The 18,190-nt window shown below is 35.6% G+C and overlaps 1 protein-coding gene across 1 annotated transcript in view; it reads right to left on the reverse strand.

Moving 5' to 3' along the window:
- The window catches only part of UBL3 (ubiquitin like 3), a 58,182-nt gene that overhangs the window by 12,373 nt on the left and 27,619 nt on the right, over positions 1-18,190 (reverse strand). The gene's annotated exons all lie outside the window — the stretch shown is intronic.

Below are 18,190 nucleotides of genomic sequence, written 5' to 3' on the forward strand. Positions count from 1 at the left end.
ATTTGAAACACGATTTTATTTCCAGTATTTAACATATATATGTGTGGCGGGGTGTTTTTGCCATACTAAATGAAGAAAGGAAAAACAAAATTCATGATGCTTCCAAATGTAATTACTTTAGCAATGTTTCAGAACTGGACTTTTACAGGTTATCACTGTAACTCAGAATACACATTTTCCTTGAAAAGCTAAGAGTGGTTACCCTGCAGATCACATTACTAAATAGAAAAAAATTTAGCTGCTACTCTGTTTAGAAAAATAAAGAAAAAATGATAAATCATTTACAACATTTTATGTTATAAAAATCATTCAAACTTAAACAAATTAACCAGAAACATAACTTTAAAGAACTTTATTAAAGTTAATGAAGGATTCAATAATAGTAGTTACTGTAATCCCAATTACATGATCATTATTCGTGGGACGGGGAGGAAGAGCTATGTGTGACAAAGAACACTGTTCATCCGCAGTGAAAAACCTAAAGTGGATAGTAGAACTAAAATTTTTGAGATCCACTGGATTTATATTTCCAAGTCAATATATATTTGCATATACCGTTCTTACATATTTTCTGAAATGTTCACTTTTTAATTTTTATCTTCATCCATAATTAATGATGTTATTTTTTAAAACTACAATATTCATTCATTTCCCCTATGAGTTACAGAAATACAAGTGTGGCTTTCTATACTTCCAGGCCTCTATTAAGAGAGCAAATAACGCCTTCCTAAAAGTTGGGTCTAATCCAGAGCTGAGTGCTGGGAATAGCCTTGCTTCTTTAAATATAAAGAACAGAGAATGCCACTGGACCAGTTTGAACTGTGCCAGGTCCCAGGTTACCCAGCTCTTCTCTTCAGTTACCAATATTTTTTTTCCTCATTAAAAAAATACCAGAAAATCTTTGAAGATGACAAAGCCTACAGTGAATAAACTGGTCCTCCTACAGCATCATCGAGATACCAGGTCACTGATTGACTACCTACCACTGCGGCCACTGCCACTCCCAGTATGTCATCACTTTGAAAATGTGTTGAAAGTTATAAAACATCTCCTCTCGAAAATCGCTACACACAAACAATTCTGCATTCGGTGGGATGTGACTGGATTCCATATTGAGGGAGGAGAACTGGGTTCCATATTAGAAACTGTATTCTAATAACTATGTATTCTGTATCTCAATTTAAGAAGTATTTTAAATGATAAAAAGAAAAAGAAATCTACATCCCAGGTGGGAAAGCCCTTTCAATAAGTCCAATAAGAATTTTTTGCTGCTTTTCCTAACTAAAATGAAATTAGACCAGAGAGCGTAATACAGGAAGAGATCAGATGAAATCACACTGCTGTAAAGTAATTTGGTCTAGAAACTCTGTAAGTTCCATTAGAACAGAATTCAAGTAATAGTTTGCAAGAATCATTAAATTGTAAGAAAGCACCAGCTATTTGTTTCCTATAACAAAAAAGTAATGAACCCTAACATCTACACAATACAATGTGAATGTTAGTTCTCACAGATACGTCACTATTCACGGCTGTCTCTTTACGTGTGAATACTGGTAAACATGTTATGCTCAGAATTTATACGGAATCTATTAATAGCTTCAAACTGCTGTATAAGGGCTCTTCAGTCATTAATGCCCAGGAAATTATGCCCTTATAATGGTTCATCCACATGCATCTGTTTAACCAGAAGGAAATATAATTAAATTGAGGCTTCCTAAGAGTTATGTAAATGATATAAACCTACTATTTCCTGGAATCAACTTTTGGGTTTAAAATTAATTTCTACTGTCTTTTATTCAAATTACAGTATTTAAAAATAACAAAGAAAACAGGGGAAAAAAACTTAATCCTTATCTTCCATAAAGGTTACACTAAAACATACTTTAGATTTTCTCTAATACCCATCATTATGGAAATGGAAAAATAAATGATAGCACATCCTTACTATGGAAACTTCAGTCATTAAATGACATGAGAGATAGATCTATATGACTGAACATGGAAAGGTGTCCCCAATACATTAAACAAAACAAAATAATACACACACCCCACCCCACAAATACATAACACTAACTGTGGCAAAGTTCTTAGCATTTCCTATTTTAAAACTGATACAATCACTGTCACTAATAAACTGATACTTCATTTTCATATTTCAAAGTCAACAGCCTAATTTACATGCATCTAGATGTTCAGAATGTTGGGAACTTTTGGCCTATAGGTGTGTCTGACACAGGTTACAAAGGCATTTTTAAAAATGTTTACGGGGGCCTGAGCTTCCCAGTGTGACACATACCTACTCATCTCCACTTACTGACACTGGCCTGCTGCATACCTTTATGGTAACAGGCTGGCCTCAGAAAATATTTAAGTCTGTAATTCACGGTGAAGTTTCAAAGTGGCTTTGGGCTATAAAATAAGAAAAAAAGCAGAGTAAGATTTTGAAACCTACTTAGAGGGAGCCTGATCACCCCTTTGGGTGGGAAATGAGAATGACAGCTGCAAGAGGAAGTCTAAGATACATAAATCTAAGGACTTATCAAATCTTATAGCTAAAACTGTAAGTGACAGCAGCAGATAAGCCTGCATCAGCAATAGAAGCTCATGTCCAAAATTAGAACTAAGAGCAATAAACCCACAAAATCAAATAGCTGAGTAAAGTAACACATTGCCTGACATCCCAGTGCCTGGAACAGTGACTGGCACACAGTAGGTGTTCAACCAGTATTTGTTGACTGACTAATATTTCAGTGTCTTCAGTTTGTAGATGTAAGCAGAAATATAGACTAGACAGATCAGCACCAAGATCCAAATCCAAGCTTCAGCATTCTGGGCATTTTATCAAATGATCAGTGCAGTATGTGGAATGGGAATGGATAATCATTTTGTGGCAGGGATATGGACATGTGAATATGACGTGTAAAACCCTTAATGTTTCATTTGTCAGGCTCTGGATCTTTAGTGTCAGCGATATGCCACAGTTTATACAAATGTAAGGCACTCTGAAAAGTAAAATTAATTCTGAGCTACCGTATTAACAAGTACATTGTGCCTAGTTTTCAAACGAAGATAAAGACAGAGGAGTCTGGCCTTGTTCCCATGCTTCTATCTATGTGACAGCCCTGTTCCTAGACCAGGAGTATGAATCTACCTGCCTCAGTATGCAGTCAAGCAAATCTCAGGACTGTAACACCAAGGGAGGCAAACACTCAAGTCCCATCATTTCCTTTAGAAGAAATCTTGAAAGCAGACACACAGATAAGCATCTGGCTACACAGGCTGGTCAGTAGTTAACTGTTCTTATGTAAGACTCTTCTCAGACTTATTCAGATAAATCATGTCAATTATTACAGCTCCTCTCAGGAAATGTACAGCAATTCCCACAAACATGAGCTAGTTTCTTTTAAAATATTCTGTATTACTTTAATATTTATTAATGAAAGACTTTTTTATGTCTCTGAAGTCAAGCTAAGCTAATCTATAAAATACCTTAAAAGAACCTCTATGTGTGAGGTAGTGGGATTCTCAACACATCAACTACTCATTAAAAACAACACTCTTATTTACAGCTTAAAATGTGATAGACTCAGATACATACTTACCTAAAAACAAAACTGTTAAATCAGGACTCTAAATGACTTGATATGGCATGGAGTTCCTATCATGTAATAAAATTCCCAAGGGAAGGCCAATGGAAACAACAGCAGCTCTTCTATGCATATAATTTCAGTTTAAAAAAAAGTTTTTAGTCAGAACAGGGTATGTATGGTACAGTGAAAAGAAGTAAAAATGCTAATAGTTTGCCATTTTTTGGCTACAGAACAATTCTGGAGATGAGGAGCCTTTGGCTATGTTTGGTTTCCCAATTAAATCCTACTTTTAGCTCAAAAGAGGGAAAAAGTGCATTTTAAATCAATTCATATAGTTAACCTCAGTTACTGTGTCTAAAAAATAGGAGGTATTTAATATATTGGAAGATGAATAAATAATGTACTAGAATATGCCAGACTACAGCCAACATTCCTAACATTTCAATAATGCACCGTAACAGGATACTTTAAGTATAACCAGGAAGTGGATCTACCAACAATTACCAAGAAAAAAACATACTCTAACACTGTGTACTATTATACACAGTTAGGTGATGAAGGACTCACTGTTGCCCACACACAACTACCATGGAATACAAGCCCTGAAACAGCCCATAGTAATAATGAAAAACAGTTGCCCTGAGGAGGGAAAATAGAAAAAGACATTTCAGAAATCCTCCTATTCTTTACAATATGTTTGTCAATCAACTCATTATTCAAAAGTGATAGCAAGCCCTCCTACTTAAGAAGAATCCATTCTGTTTGGCCATGAAGACGATGATTGTTCCAGGCTGCCTGTGCTTCCCAGGGCTATTCAGCCCACACAGACAATTTGCATCAACCTGTGACTAGTGACACTGTCACTCAGCGGTGCCCCAGATAGCCACGGCCTCATGTGCTCTTAAACACTGAGGTTCTCATTTATAAATTAAAGTCTCTGGAATACTCGTGAATTCTTACTCAAATTTAATTGGTTTATTAATTATTATTTATTAAATTTTAAATTCCTAATAAATAATTTATCAGTTTATTTAGGATTAGTATAACAAATTATTTAGCCGCAGAACTCTGCAAAACAAGCAGGAAATGAGACATGCTGATGTGAGAAATGCATCAATATCATACACAGTATTAGTACAATTATCAGTAAAATATAGCACAAAATTCTGCATCCATGCAGGATATATTATCTATGCTAAGAATGTTAATTAACATAATCACTGACTGCTCATAAGGGGTGAATGCATCATGCCACTCATTAAAAAAACACAGAAACTGTAAGCTCATAAAAGTTGTTACCGAATACAAACCCAGGAGCACCAAAACATTTAGCCTCACAATACAGAAAGCAAAACATACGGCAGCAGGTGGCTTCAAAGCGGGGGAATAAAGAAGAGAACTACACAGCAGTAAAGTACAAATTAAAACCAAAAGGAATAATTTTACAAAAAATAGTTAAGGAAAAGGACAGATGAATTCCTGGGAAAAAGTAAATGATTAATCAGAGAGAGCAAAAGAAGGAATATTTATAAGGAGGAAAGACTGTTATGAGCAAATCAATCATCTAGAGACCCAGACATGAAGAGAGTAGAATGCATCATTGCCAGAGGAGTAATTCACGAACTAAAGGACACTGGCATCGAGCTAGAAAATATCACCCATGCTTTTTGCAAATTTAGAAACTTAGGCTCAAAGTTAAAGAAAAGTTGTCTAAGGTCATAAGAAACCAGAAGATTGTCAGAAATCCAAATAAACCGGTGCAGGTCAGTTAAGTATGACAATCTTCTGCCTTGTCCTATACGCTGAGCAATGTTCTACTGTTTTCTTATCAATAAAATAGCCTATGCTCGTGTCTACTGGACACAACCCACAAGAATATGTGAGGCATTCTAGAGGTTGCTAATGTATCAACAACAACTTAGACTAACGAATACCGTGAGACAGATGTAAAGTCTGAGAAAGATCCTGGAGTCTCTGGGTCTCTCATTATGAGAACTGGATAACAGTGTTCCTACCACTTTCACTTCTTAGATTTTATTTTCAGAATATCCATGACATTAATGTTTCAACAATTACCAAAGGTACTATCCTTACTCTATCTTCAAAGTTTTAGAAAGTATGACAATGGTATAAAAACTGCTTTCTTAGGGAATAAAATAAAATTATTTTCTCAGTTTTCTTCAAAAGCAGTTCTACAACGCTAAGAGGGAATCTGAAATAACATCACACACACACACAAACACACACATACACACACGCACACACACATTTCCATATGTATGTTGGCCTTTTCTGCCTAGCTTAGTTATATTAGATGAAAACTAAGTACCCAAGTAAAGGGTGTGTGTTAAATGCGTGTTTCTGTTAAGGTACTTTAAACAGATATGTTTGCACAATTCTGTGAATATTCCAAAAAAAATCAATGGAACTGTTTACTTTTTTAAAAGGATGAATAAATATTACGGTATGTGAATTCTTTCTCAATTTTTAAGACTTGGAATTACATTGTGAACCTGAATCTAACTGAGTCTCTAGACTTCAATACCAATTTATAGGAAAACTGAGGAACAGAGAAATAAATAAAATAACACTAAGAAAAAGCAAAACTTACACCAAATCCAAATCCTGTACATTCTACAGACATACGTCCACTTCTTCCAACAAATCAATGGTAGAGGAAGAGAGAAAGAAATGGGAGGGGGGGTAAAGGGAGAGGGAACTAAGAGGACAAAAGATATTTAAGTGACATCATCACATGTAATATGCAAATCGTTTTTGGATCTTGATTTGAACAAACCCACTGTTAAGTAAAATCAGGGAGATTTTAAAATTGACTATGGAGTATATGTTATTAAGGAAGTACCATAATAATGATGACATCATTATATATATATTCTTATCTGTTAGAGATTCATACCTAAGGATTTAAGGGGAAATGACAAGATATCTGGGATTTGTTTTAAAATACTCTATTAAAAACACTTGGTGGGGGAAGATGGTGGTGAACAGGCGTAACAAGAATGGCACATACATTGTTAATTGTTGAAGCATGGTGATAGGTACACAGGAGTCTTTTAGATTATCTTTTCTACTTTTATGAATATTTGAAACTTTCTGGGGGAAGGGTGTGGCTCAAGTGGCAGAGCGCATGCTTAGCACGCACGAGGTCCTGGGTTCAATCCCGGGCACCTCTTCCAAATACAAATAAATAAACCCAATTACCTCCCCCTCATAAAACAAAGCTAATTTGAAACTTCCTATCATGAAAGTTTTTTTAAAATTACAATTATAAGGCACTCTTGTTACTCATAGAAGTCAAATTCCCTTAACTATGAAAACTACATAAGCTGCCAAATATGGAGAAATTGCTTATTTGTGTATTCTTTTTAAACTTAATTCAAAATCTTTCAGGAAGTAAACATTTGTCTAATAAAACAATTACACCACCACAAACAACTTTGGGATAACTTTCCTATGAAATTTTTAGGGTTACCAACTCAGCTGCTAAGGTTTCTTCAAGATCAGAAAGGCCCAGGGATGGACTCTTGCCTGCAACCATGATTGCCCGCTGAACTCGCTTCATAGCTATTACCTCAGTGACTCCAGAACTCAAAGGAGACAGGTCCCTCAGCAGCCTGCGTCCAACCTAAATGATGTGTTACTGACCTCCAAACAAGACACTGTCACCTGCCAGAAAGTTGTCAAAAATACATATACAAATCGTCCATCTTTGTAGTCAACAATTATAATACAAACATAAAAAAAATTTCAAAATAATCTAAGATCCATTTGATATGAATGGTGCCCCTGCCTTGGGTGGGACAATCTGAATGACCATATGTAGAAACTCTGACCCTTAGATTCAAATTTATTATTAAAGTATATATTACTTAATTTTTCTGCCTAATAAAAGAAATCTATAATTCTACTCAAGTGGTTACAATGCTAATTAGATTTGGAATTTATTGGAATCATAGGATGTGCAAATGTCTTCCCATGTAACTATCTAAAACCTTAAACTTGGTCTGTATATATTTCATGTACTTCCTATCTTTCAGAGCAACAATTCTTTTAGATGATAAAATAATAAGTGATATAATCTTGGATCTTTCTCATGACTTGGTCTGAATTCTGGCCATAAGTGGTAAGGCCATTCTACTGAAAGGTATTATTTGCAGATTCTTTCAGCTTTTTGATTAGGTACTGTTCGAAATTCAGCTGCTAGTCCCCAAAGATTTCCTATTTTAGATTTAAGGAAATAATAGGAAAATTTTAGGAAAAAACTTGAGGGCAGGAAGTACCTGTCATGTAAAGAGAATATGGTTTGTTAAGTGTCCCTTTTCTTTAATAAATGACATTTCAATTATAGTGCCATGGAATAAGCAGTTAATGTACTTACAAATCAGTCATTTACATATTAATTAGTAGAAATACTTTACAAAAACAAAACCTTATCAAACAGGCTCTAAAGAAGAAAAGTCTTAATTAATGTATTTTTATTATTCCTCATATTTTAGTAACAGTGTTCTGTTGGTTTGTTTGTCTTTGTTTTTGTCTCCCTATCAAAACTATACATTTCTTCGGATCAAAAAAAGGAAAGGAGAGAGGAAAAGTATAAAATGTTTGAGGAGTAAAGACAGAATCTTAGAATCAAAGGAGGGTAATGTCTCTACAGGATGTTTTCATCAAGATATGGCTCTCTGGCGAATACCCCTAATCGTCTTTAAGGTCTCCTGACACATTATGTTAGCCCAGGAGGGTGCTGGAGATTATTACTCTTCTAATTCCACACTGGCATTCCCCAGTATATTTTCAAATCTGTTATTTAATTTATATTACATATATTACCTATGTACATTTGGGAGACAGTTTAATAACTGTTACTTTACCTCTGGTGACTACTGCAAAGATCAAATGAGTATGAACGTTTACTGTAACTTCTAAGACCTTAAAGTGCTGTTAGACTCATATTTATATATAAGGAATAATTAGCTGCAATCAAATAAATGCCTGTCCTTGGTTTGTCCTTTTCCTAACCTTGCTCCATTATTTCCTGCCTTATATATGAGGCTGCCATACCTTCAGTCCTATTAGTCCTTGGAGAACCAGACATGTAAGTTATTATATCTCCTCAATTAGACTGTAAACTCCTCAAAGGCAGGAACCACAATGCCTTCTATTCCTTGTGTCTTTACTTCCTTTTTCTTCCTTTCACCATTAGCCAGTTCTTCACAGAGAGGGTACTGGTGGTAGCATTATTAAACATCCTTAATGAAGGCATGGTACAAGGACTGAACCAGCTAATCATCCTCCCTGAAGTGCGTCAATAAAATCATCAGGGGGCCATTAGAGAGGAAGAGAAAAATACCATGATGACCGTGACCATGATGCAGTCTAACGAGCCATGGCAACTACCGAAGAGTGAGCCCTAAAAGGCAGCAGCTACGGTGCACACGCTTACCTACAATCCTCATTCCAAAGACTCAAGTCCTCTGAGTGCCTACATTCACTCTACAAATTTTTCAGTCTTTAAACCATTATTATTTTGATAATTTAAATCTGAGTAAAGTAGCCTGATGTATGTACAAATTAGAAAATATGTGGAAAGTGGTCTCACTACACTGCAGCACAGCTATTATACAAAGTATATGTGGATTTACTTCTCAAAAGAAAGAATTTAGCAAAGAATTAAAAAAACTGTAAAGACTCATCAGACTACTCATCAAACTACCATTCTAGTAATTTTAGACATGCTTAATATTATTGTTGATGGTGCTAATAACAGTAATAGAATTTACCAACTACTTACCACGTGTCAGATGCTGCACTAACAATAATTATATAGAACAGATACTATATTTTTCAGATGAGGAAACCGAGGCTAAACATCTTGCCAAAGTTAAGTAGAAGACTGAATACAGCAACTAACTATCCCTCAGCCCAAGACCTTAAGCTAAGACAGGGTTTCCCAGCCTCACCATCGCTGATATTTGAGACTGGATAATTCTTTGTTGCAGCAGGCTGTTTTGTGCATTGTAGGACGTGCACTATCCACCCCTAGTCTCTCCCCACTAGGATGCCAGTAGCACCCCACTCTCCAACAAGTCTTGGCAACAAAAAATGTCCCCAGACATTGTCAAATGTCTCCTTGGAGGCAAAATCGCCTGGGTTGAGAATCACTGGGCTAAGTGCTTCAACTTGTTGAATCATCAAGACCGCATTCTTGCAGAAATCTAGGGCAACAGAATAACTTAATGTTTAAACCACTCAGCAAAAAAGGGTATTTCAAGCCATCTGAAATAAGACTAACTGAAAATATTTTACAGTTAAGTAAAAATGCTGAGTGTAAAGTTGTCCCTTTGACCGGAGATACACAATTGCTGTTATTGAGGGGAAAAGAATCAAAACTTCTATTTTGGAGGTATTTTCAGATCACTCTTATTCTTCACCACCTTCTTTCCACACCATGTGCACATACGAACTCTGTCTTATTATTTTACAAATCACATTTGGCTTTTTTCTTTTATGCCTTGATCAATGTTATGCAATTTATCATTGTTTTATTTCACTCTGTTCTGAATGACTTTTGCTTGCTTTCAAAATAAATCTAAATCTTAATGTACAAAGTTTGCCACAATTGTGAATATTGAAAAAAAAAAAGTCCAAAGAGTGAAAGTATTCTATCCAATGGCAAAATCAATGGCTGGAGGATAAAAATTCCTAAACTGATTCTGGGAGCCAAGAGAAAGGGGAAAAATGGCTAAATATCCAGACATTTCGAGAGTTTATTTTAAAATCCAGTTGCTAAATAGCCATTCCTTGTCATCTTCATATTTATGATTATATAAGGGTTTTACTTTTGCAAATACCCTACAGTCAATTCAAATCAATAAATCGTTGAATTTCACAAATAATTTTAAAATATCTTTTAAAACACTAGTTTTGACATCTCCCTCTGCTATATATACGAAGAGAGATACCAACAAAGTAATTAACAGTGATAGGTCTAAATTTCAGCTTATTTTCCTTTCTGACCCTAACTGAATGAATGAATGAATAATCTCTGATGGCTAATGGGTAGACAGATTTCAGGAGGGAGAGGGGCTTAGAAGGTATAAATCCCTCTGAAAAGTCATTTAGCAATTAATATCATGAACTGTAAAAAAAAAAATGTTCCCTCTCTTCTACTGGTAGATTTACTCCAATGATTTGATACAATTTTTTAAAGCAGCAAAAACAGAGCTCTGACATATAAAAACATTTACTTCTAAAACCCAGCAATGAAAAAGAAAGCATGGGCTTAAAACATCCAGAAAAAATAAAAAGGTGAAAGAAAAATATAGCAGACCAACGTTATGGAATACTATGCAGCCATAAGAATTTATAAAACATGGGAAAATATAAATGGAAGCAGGCAAGCCATTCCTCTGTTGTGACGGCACACGCCAGTCTGTCAGACTGTTAGAGCAAGACCACTCTACAGACACACATTCATTCAAGTCAACAACGTTCTTTCAATGAGCAAACTGAGAGGCTTCGGAAAACACTCACACATAAATCTCTAGGCAGACACCAAAGACCCACTACCAAAAATGATTACCATATACTCTTGGTGTTATAACACCGAGTTCCTTTTTCATTTTTTTAAGCTTATGACCATAGTTAATTTACACTTAGAGATCTTCGTAATGAGCATGTGTTAGAAACTATGACAGATGAAAGCAGTGAGCAATAAACCTGAACCTGCGTCCAATTGGACAGTTACATTGTGTATGTTTAGGTGGCAATATTTTAAAACTTTGAACATAAAAATTCAGTGGCTAGTTTATGAGTTACTCCAATGCAGGAAAAAAAAGGTTTAAAATTTTTTTTTAACTTTCCATGAATGAAAGGGCTAGAACTATATCAGATTCCTCTGGTACTAAAGAGAAAAATACTAAAACTGAAATTTTTATTAAAAATTGAATTTTGGTATGTTTTAATTTTTTAATTCTGAAAATTAATAAATAGCTTATAGATACTGAATACTTAAATCTTTTAAAAGTAAAAGTTAATTATGATTTTAAAAGATGTATTCTGCAAAGAAAGAAGAGCACAATAGAAGAAGAACCTCACAACTTAGAATTGGGATCAAACAGAATGATAAATTTTAAGTTATTAAAATCATGTAAGAATGTCAAAACTTTTATAAAAGAGAAAATCTGTTGTGGAAAAGGGGAGACTGAGAGTTAGTTTATCTTATTTTGATTTACTAAAAATGTTTATACCATAAATAAGTTAGAAGACAGGGCAAGATACCCAGAGATGCAGGAACTTAGGGGAAAACAGACAAGAGCGATCTTCATACTGAGTTGAGAGGCTGTCACACTGAGGAAGGCATTTAGGCTAACTCCTGGTAGGTCTCGGGGCACTCCTGGGACCAATGGGAGGTGATTACAGAAAAGCAAATCATCAGAGCTGGGAATAAAAGAACCAGTTAGCTTATGAAGAAATGAGTTTCCCATGCTGGTAAGTATGTTTGCAGAGGGCCAGAAAACTACTTGTGTGTTGTACTGGGTAGAAGACTGGACCAGAGTCAAGATATCCTATAAGGCCTTTCCAACCGTACAAGAACTTGTATTTATTGAATGCTTACTAGTGTGTCAGGCACTATGCTAGACATTTTATATACATTTTCTATGATAATGATAAGTCTCAATAACTGTGTTTTAAAAGAATATTTGATATCCTGAGAAAATGATCATTCCATAATGTTAATTTTAAAAACTGAAACATAAAACTATATTTACTGCATGAGAGAAAAATAAAGGTACATAAAGTATTAACAGCTGTTATTTCTGGACTACAATGAATATCTGTGACACTATGGATATCTGTCAGAAGATAATTATGAGTGATTTTAAATTTCTACTCTATTCTTTTCTGTATTTTCCCAAATGTCTATAACAAGCATAATTTACTTTTATATTTATAAACAACAAAGATAATAAAAACAGAGTTCATGACATATTCAGTCATCTCACATTGCACTGATCCGATCAAACAAAACATACGTGTATGCGTTCTCACATATATATGCACACACATAGCAACTCGGTTACATGTAGTCTTACATTTCAGGCATCAGAACTAATTCTAAAGAACCAGAAAATTAAATATTGAAACTGTCATATGATTCAGAATCATGGGACCACTAAGCTAAATTAACTGGTGGGGAAAAAAAAAAAGAAAAAAATCCTCTGTAAAGAGACTATACAATGATTAAAAGGTATTTAAAGTCTTTGAAAAACTATTTATTTACAACACATAGATCAAACTAAGCATGTCTGCCATTTTATAACAGTAGAACTAAATGGTCCAGCAGCTCTCCATAGCCATTCTCACCCTAGAATTCGGTCTGAAAAACAATCAAATTTTAATTTTCCACCTAAATTTTTAAAGTTCTCAAATCTCAGGAGTCCCTCAGGGTAGGAGAGATTTAGAATCACCTGAGAAGCTTTTTCAGATATCTTTCGGCCTGGACCCCCCTGCAGGAACTCTCCTGTGTCCTCCTGGAGGAAGTCACAGGCAGCTCTACCTTTGAAAAGGGCACTTCTTTACTGCTTCTCTTTGAGAAACATGGGTATATGTGCCATGCATCTTTTCATAAAAATTAGTCTCTTCTGAGGAAAAATTACTCCCTTAGTACAGCTGGAAGAAAAATTACAAATTTCATTGCTCTCATACTTTCAGATAATCTGTCCTCCCATATCTTCTATTGTGAAACTTCACAGCGCTCAAGAAGTTGAAATTATAGAGCACAATTTGAAATACTCATTACACACCATTTTCATGCAATTAATCCAACACAATTTAGTGTGTATAATGTATACACAGGCTAGATTTAAAAATAAATTCTTAACAAGCAATTCTACCTCTTTTGAAAATAACTAAGGGTTTATAGAACACTAAGGGCACGAGAAATGCCATTCTAGAATAAACCGGTATGCATCCTAAGTAGCACCTTGTATCCCATATCAGTAAATAACATGCAAGTCATTCAATTAGATAAAGTTGTGCCATGGAGGAAAAAGGTTTTTACTCAGCTAGTGGGTAGTTATTTCCTCTTTTATGGGCATTGACTGACTTACTAGCCTTTACATCAGTCTACTTTAGAAAATAACCAGAAAACATCTAATGCCAGGCTGCAAAATGGGATTTATCACTCTTGTCAATTGCTATTGGTTTATAGTGGCTGCCAAAAATGCTCCATTAAGAAGAATTCTGAAGACACCTCAGAACTCAATACAACATGAGTTGTGATTAATTATCCATGTCTGTCATGGGAACTCCTAATCCTGACTTAATTTATACCTACCCATCTGTCTATATAATCCTGGAAAAATCACTTCACTGCTGAGGGCTTGATTCCCAGCTGGTAAAATGGGGAGCCAGATGAGAACCTAGATGGCCAGTCTAGCTTCTTCACTGCTCCTGAATTCTGTGATTTGAGTATCCCAGACTTCAATTCTCATTGCCTTTATCCTTCATTTTCTACTTCCCACCAAACTACTGGTTTTAACCCACAATTCTACATCTAGTTTGCCATATTAATTCTATGAATTTTTGAAGCTCTTTTTTCTCTAGTGGTGGTTTTTATCCAGTAACTGTTTTTATTGTTGTTCACTGAAGTATGAGTTAGTCTAGTAAGTGTAAACATAGTGTCAAGTGGAGAGTCTTAAGAGCATCACTGCTTCTCTGAGGGCTGTATTGGATCCAACTATAATCAGCTTTGCTTGTAGTTCTGAAAAAACTGAAGGATTCTGAAGAGAAGATGGCAGAAGTTGAGTCAAGATTTTTTTTTTTTTAAAAACTAGTTCCAAGATTAGCAAGAAATAAACCAAAACGTTTATGCCGGTCACCTTTTCTGCCACTTTAAACATATTTTTTATATTTCCAAAGTTTTAAAAGAATTATCAATTGCTTTGTAATGGATAAATATATTACTATGCAATTAATAATCTACTTTATTAATTCACTGTAGTGAGTAAAAAACACAATCATCATTAACAAACATGCATTAAACATCTTCAACAGTACCTTTAGAAGGTATCAGATATATAAGATGAAATTCTGAAAGCCTCTGTTTGCTAAAGGGAAAACTGAGGAGAGCACTGTGTAGGCAACTTTAATTAATGACCTATTTTAGATGATTAAAATCATCTTCCAAAAGCCCTTACGACTTATGATGGAAAAATATTAAGTATTTAATGTATAGCTAGCAAATTTACTTTCCATCAAATTTATTAAAAAGTACCTCGGTATGCTTATTTCTCTATGTATGTATGTATGTATACACAAAGCATACAGTGCATATATGTCCATTTACTAAACCTGAGCATGATTTTTTAATGTTAAATAATTACAGAATTTCAATTACTATATACTGAATTTCAAATACTATATATTTAGGATATATTCCTGGCCACATTTTTGTTTACTTAATGCTGAGTCCTTAACTGGAGATGCAACTCCAAATATGACATCATTACTATAGAAAAACATAATTTATTTCATGCTTTCTAGAAAAGTACATGATAAAAAAGTAGGGAATGCTACTGAAACACGTGTACCCACACAAACAAGAGTCATGAAGACATTCCAATGTTATTACTCAAAACCCTAGATTTTACCAGCTCACTGTACAACCAGGGTTTGGTTATCAGCTCTACTACTTAATAGCTGTGACACCCCAGACATACTACTTGACTATTCTGGGAGCTAAGTTTCTCAGCTGTAATACCGCTGCTACCAACATCTGTTTCATACTGTGGAGTTTGCAAAATGTTTTGATACATATTAAAGTCACTGGATACTCACAGCATCTTCATTTTCTCATTCTGCAGATGACTTACCCAAGGTCACATGCCTGGTAGCAAGACCAGGGCTTACATACAGATAATGTCCTACCTACTTAGAATCTATTTTGAAGCTTAAATGAGACACTATGTGAATGTATTTTGTAAACTCTAAAACTTTTTGTAAAACTGTAAAGTAGCATATTATTATCCATGTTGCCTTATTAGGGAGGTAGTGATTGTATTCAATGATCTCTAAAGTTATATCTAGATATAAAACTGAAAATTAGAAGAGGTTTTAAGTTTTCTTTTGCTATTAGAAAAGTTAATTTAAAAAGGTTCCCACTACCTAAAGACTATTAACATTTTTTTACACAGTATGATCATGTTCAATAAAATGTAAATTTTCTTTTTCTCAAAATAATATAAGAATCTCTCCATGGTATTAATTATGCATTCAGCCAAAAAAAAAGTAATATTAGCACCTACTGTAGACATACTGGATATGTAAGAAGCAAACAAAAGACAACTTGTACGGAAGTGCTATAAAGGAAACGGTCTAGAACAGGGAACTTTGCGAAGGCCTTCACTGAAGGGCCCTCTGAGGAGGTGACACACTGAGACCTAACAAGGAGTCGGAAATGCAAAGAGTAGGTGGTAGGGCACTCTAGGCAGTAGGAAGAGTATGAAGACTTCAAGGAAGAAAAGACAAGACCCATCTGAGGAAAGAGAAGACAAACACCAAGGACAGACTAGTAACTGAGGAAGAGGCACCAAAGAGGAGGAAGAGCAGGCAGGGGCCTGATCTCACACAGCCTGGGAAGCAGTCTGAGCTGCGCTCAAAGTGTCCGGTGAAACACTGAAAAGTTTTAAACAGGGAGGCACATGATCCAAATTACACTGAAGATCACCTTGGCTGTGGTATGGATAAGGCAGCTAATGAGATAAGGAGATGAGAGCCCAGATTGTGCCTGGAAAAAGGCTAACATTTAAAAAGCAAATAGAGAGCTGGCAAAGGAAGCTGAGAGGGAGCAGCTGATGAGAAAGCAAGAAAATTATATATGTGGGGTCATGGAAACTAAGAGAGGGAAGTGTTTAAACGAAGACCAGATGCTCTACTATTTTAAGTTCTGCTGAGAGGCCAAGTAAGATGAAGACAGGGAAGCGTCTCCTGGATCTGTAACCTGGAGATCACTAATAACCTAGAACAGTTCCACTGGCATGCAGTCTATTTTGTGCACAACGTTTGTAAGTATTTAATGACTGACTACTCAGTATTCCACTGAGCGATCTAGTTCTGAACAGTAAGGTACAAGGGAAGCTCATGCGGGCTCCTAGGAAATTTAATCCTTTGCTGATAAGAGAGAAATGCTGAAGGAAAATGGTAGTTGGGCTGTTCCTGCCATGCCCCCACTCCATCCCTTGCCCTCTGCCCTTTCTGCCCTTTGAACTGGTTATGATATCTGAAGCCACATGGCTCTCTTGAATCCACAGAGCAGCAAGCACAAGAATGAAAAGAGAACCTCCAACACTGGAAAAACCCAGCAAAAAGCATTCCTACCTTCTTTCAAATATTCAAGTGTAAGATTTCCTCCCTTACTCTGGCTTTCCATCTCCTTCCCAAATTTCTTCTCCAGTACAGGGCGAAACTGTACTAATGTGGGGGTGGGGGGAGGGTATAGCTTAGTAGTGGAGTGCATGCCTAGTATGCACGAGCTCCTGGGTTCAGTCCCCAGTACCTCTGCTAAAATCAATAAATAAAAATAAACCTACCTGCCTCACACTCCAAAAAATTAAAAATTAAAAAAAAATTGTATTAATGTGCCTGTCTTTGGAATGCTCTCCCTTCTAAATCTCATCAGTTCTTAAAGTGCCTAACGTAATTCCTGTGTCCCTCAAGAACTGTTCCAAAGGAGCCACAGGGATCATGACCTGATGTACACAATTCTCTCCAGTCTTTTACTTACAGTCATTCACCATTCTCCACCCCCTTTATTTTATTCACCTGGTAAACCCTCCATTTCAAATCAGCATAGCAATTTTGCCAATTCAAACTTCATCCTACGAGTTTTCAGGCTGGGATGCAGACCTGCACTCCGGCTCTTGTGCGACTTAGCTCCCAATGAAAGCCTAGCTGCGAGAACCGCTACTCGCGGTTACGTCACTGGAAGTATACGCAACTTGTCTCTTCTTCTGGATCAGCTATTCTTAAACACAAATCAGAATATATCTTGGAAACTTTTCCAAAATACAATGCAAAGAACCACCCCAAACCCGCTGTAGCATTTCCAAGGACACATCTGTTGAAGCCCCCAGGCGATTTTGCTGTGTCTAGCCCTGGGTAAGATTTTTCTGCTGTAGGCATTCTACAGCTGCACCATTCAGTATGGTAGCTGCTGGACACATGTGGCTACTGAAGACTTGAAATTAATTTAAATTTATAATCTGATGTATGAGATTCAGTTATTCGGAAACTTCAAGTATGTCTGGAACGTGGGCGTATGAATCTACTTCTAAAATGCAGATTTTCTGAAATCTAAATACAGACAGTATTCCTAATGAAAATTTAACATCTGAATTGAAATGTGCAGTGAGTAGATTTCAAAGACTTGTTATGAAAACATGTAAAATACTATTAATGATTTTATATTAATTACATGTTGAGATGATATTTTGGATATATTAGGTTAAGACATTTTTAAAATTAATTTCACCCATTTGTTTTACTTTTTAAATGTGGCTACTAGAAAATTTTCAACTATA

This window comes from Camelus bactrianus, chromosome 14 (assembly GCF_048773025.1).
Source record: "Camelus bactrianus isolate YW-2024 breed Bactrian camel chromosome 14, ASM4877302v1, whole genome shotgun sequence".
Classification (NCBI taxonomy): Eukaryota; Metazoa; Chordata; class Mammalia; order Artiodactyla; family Camelidae; genus Camelus; species Camelus bactrianus.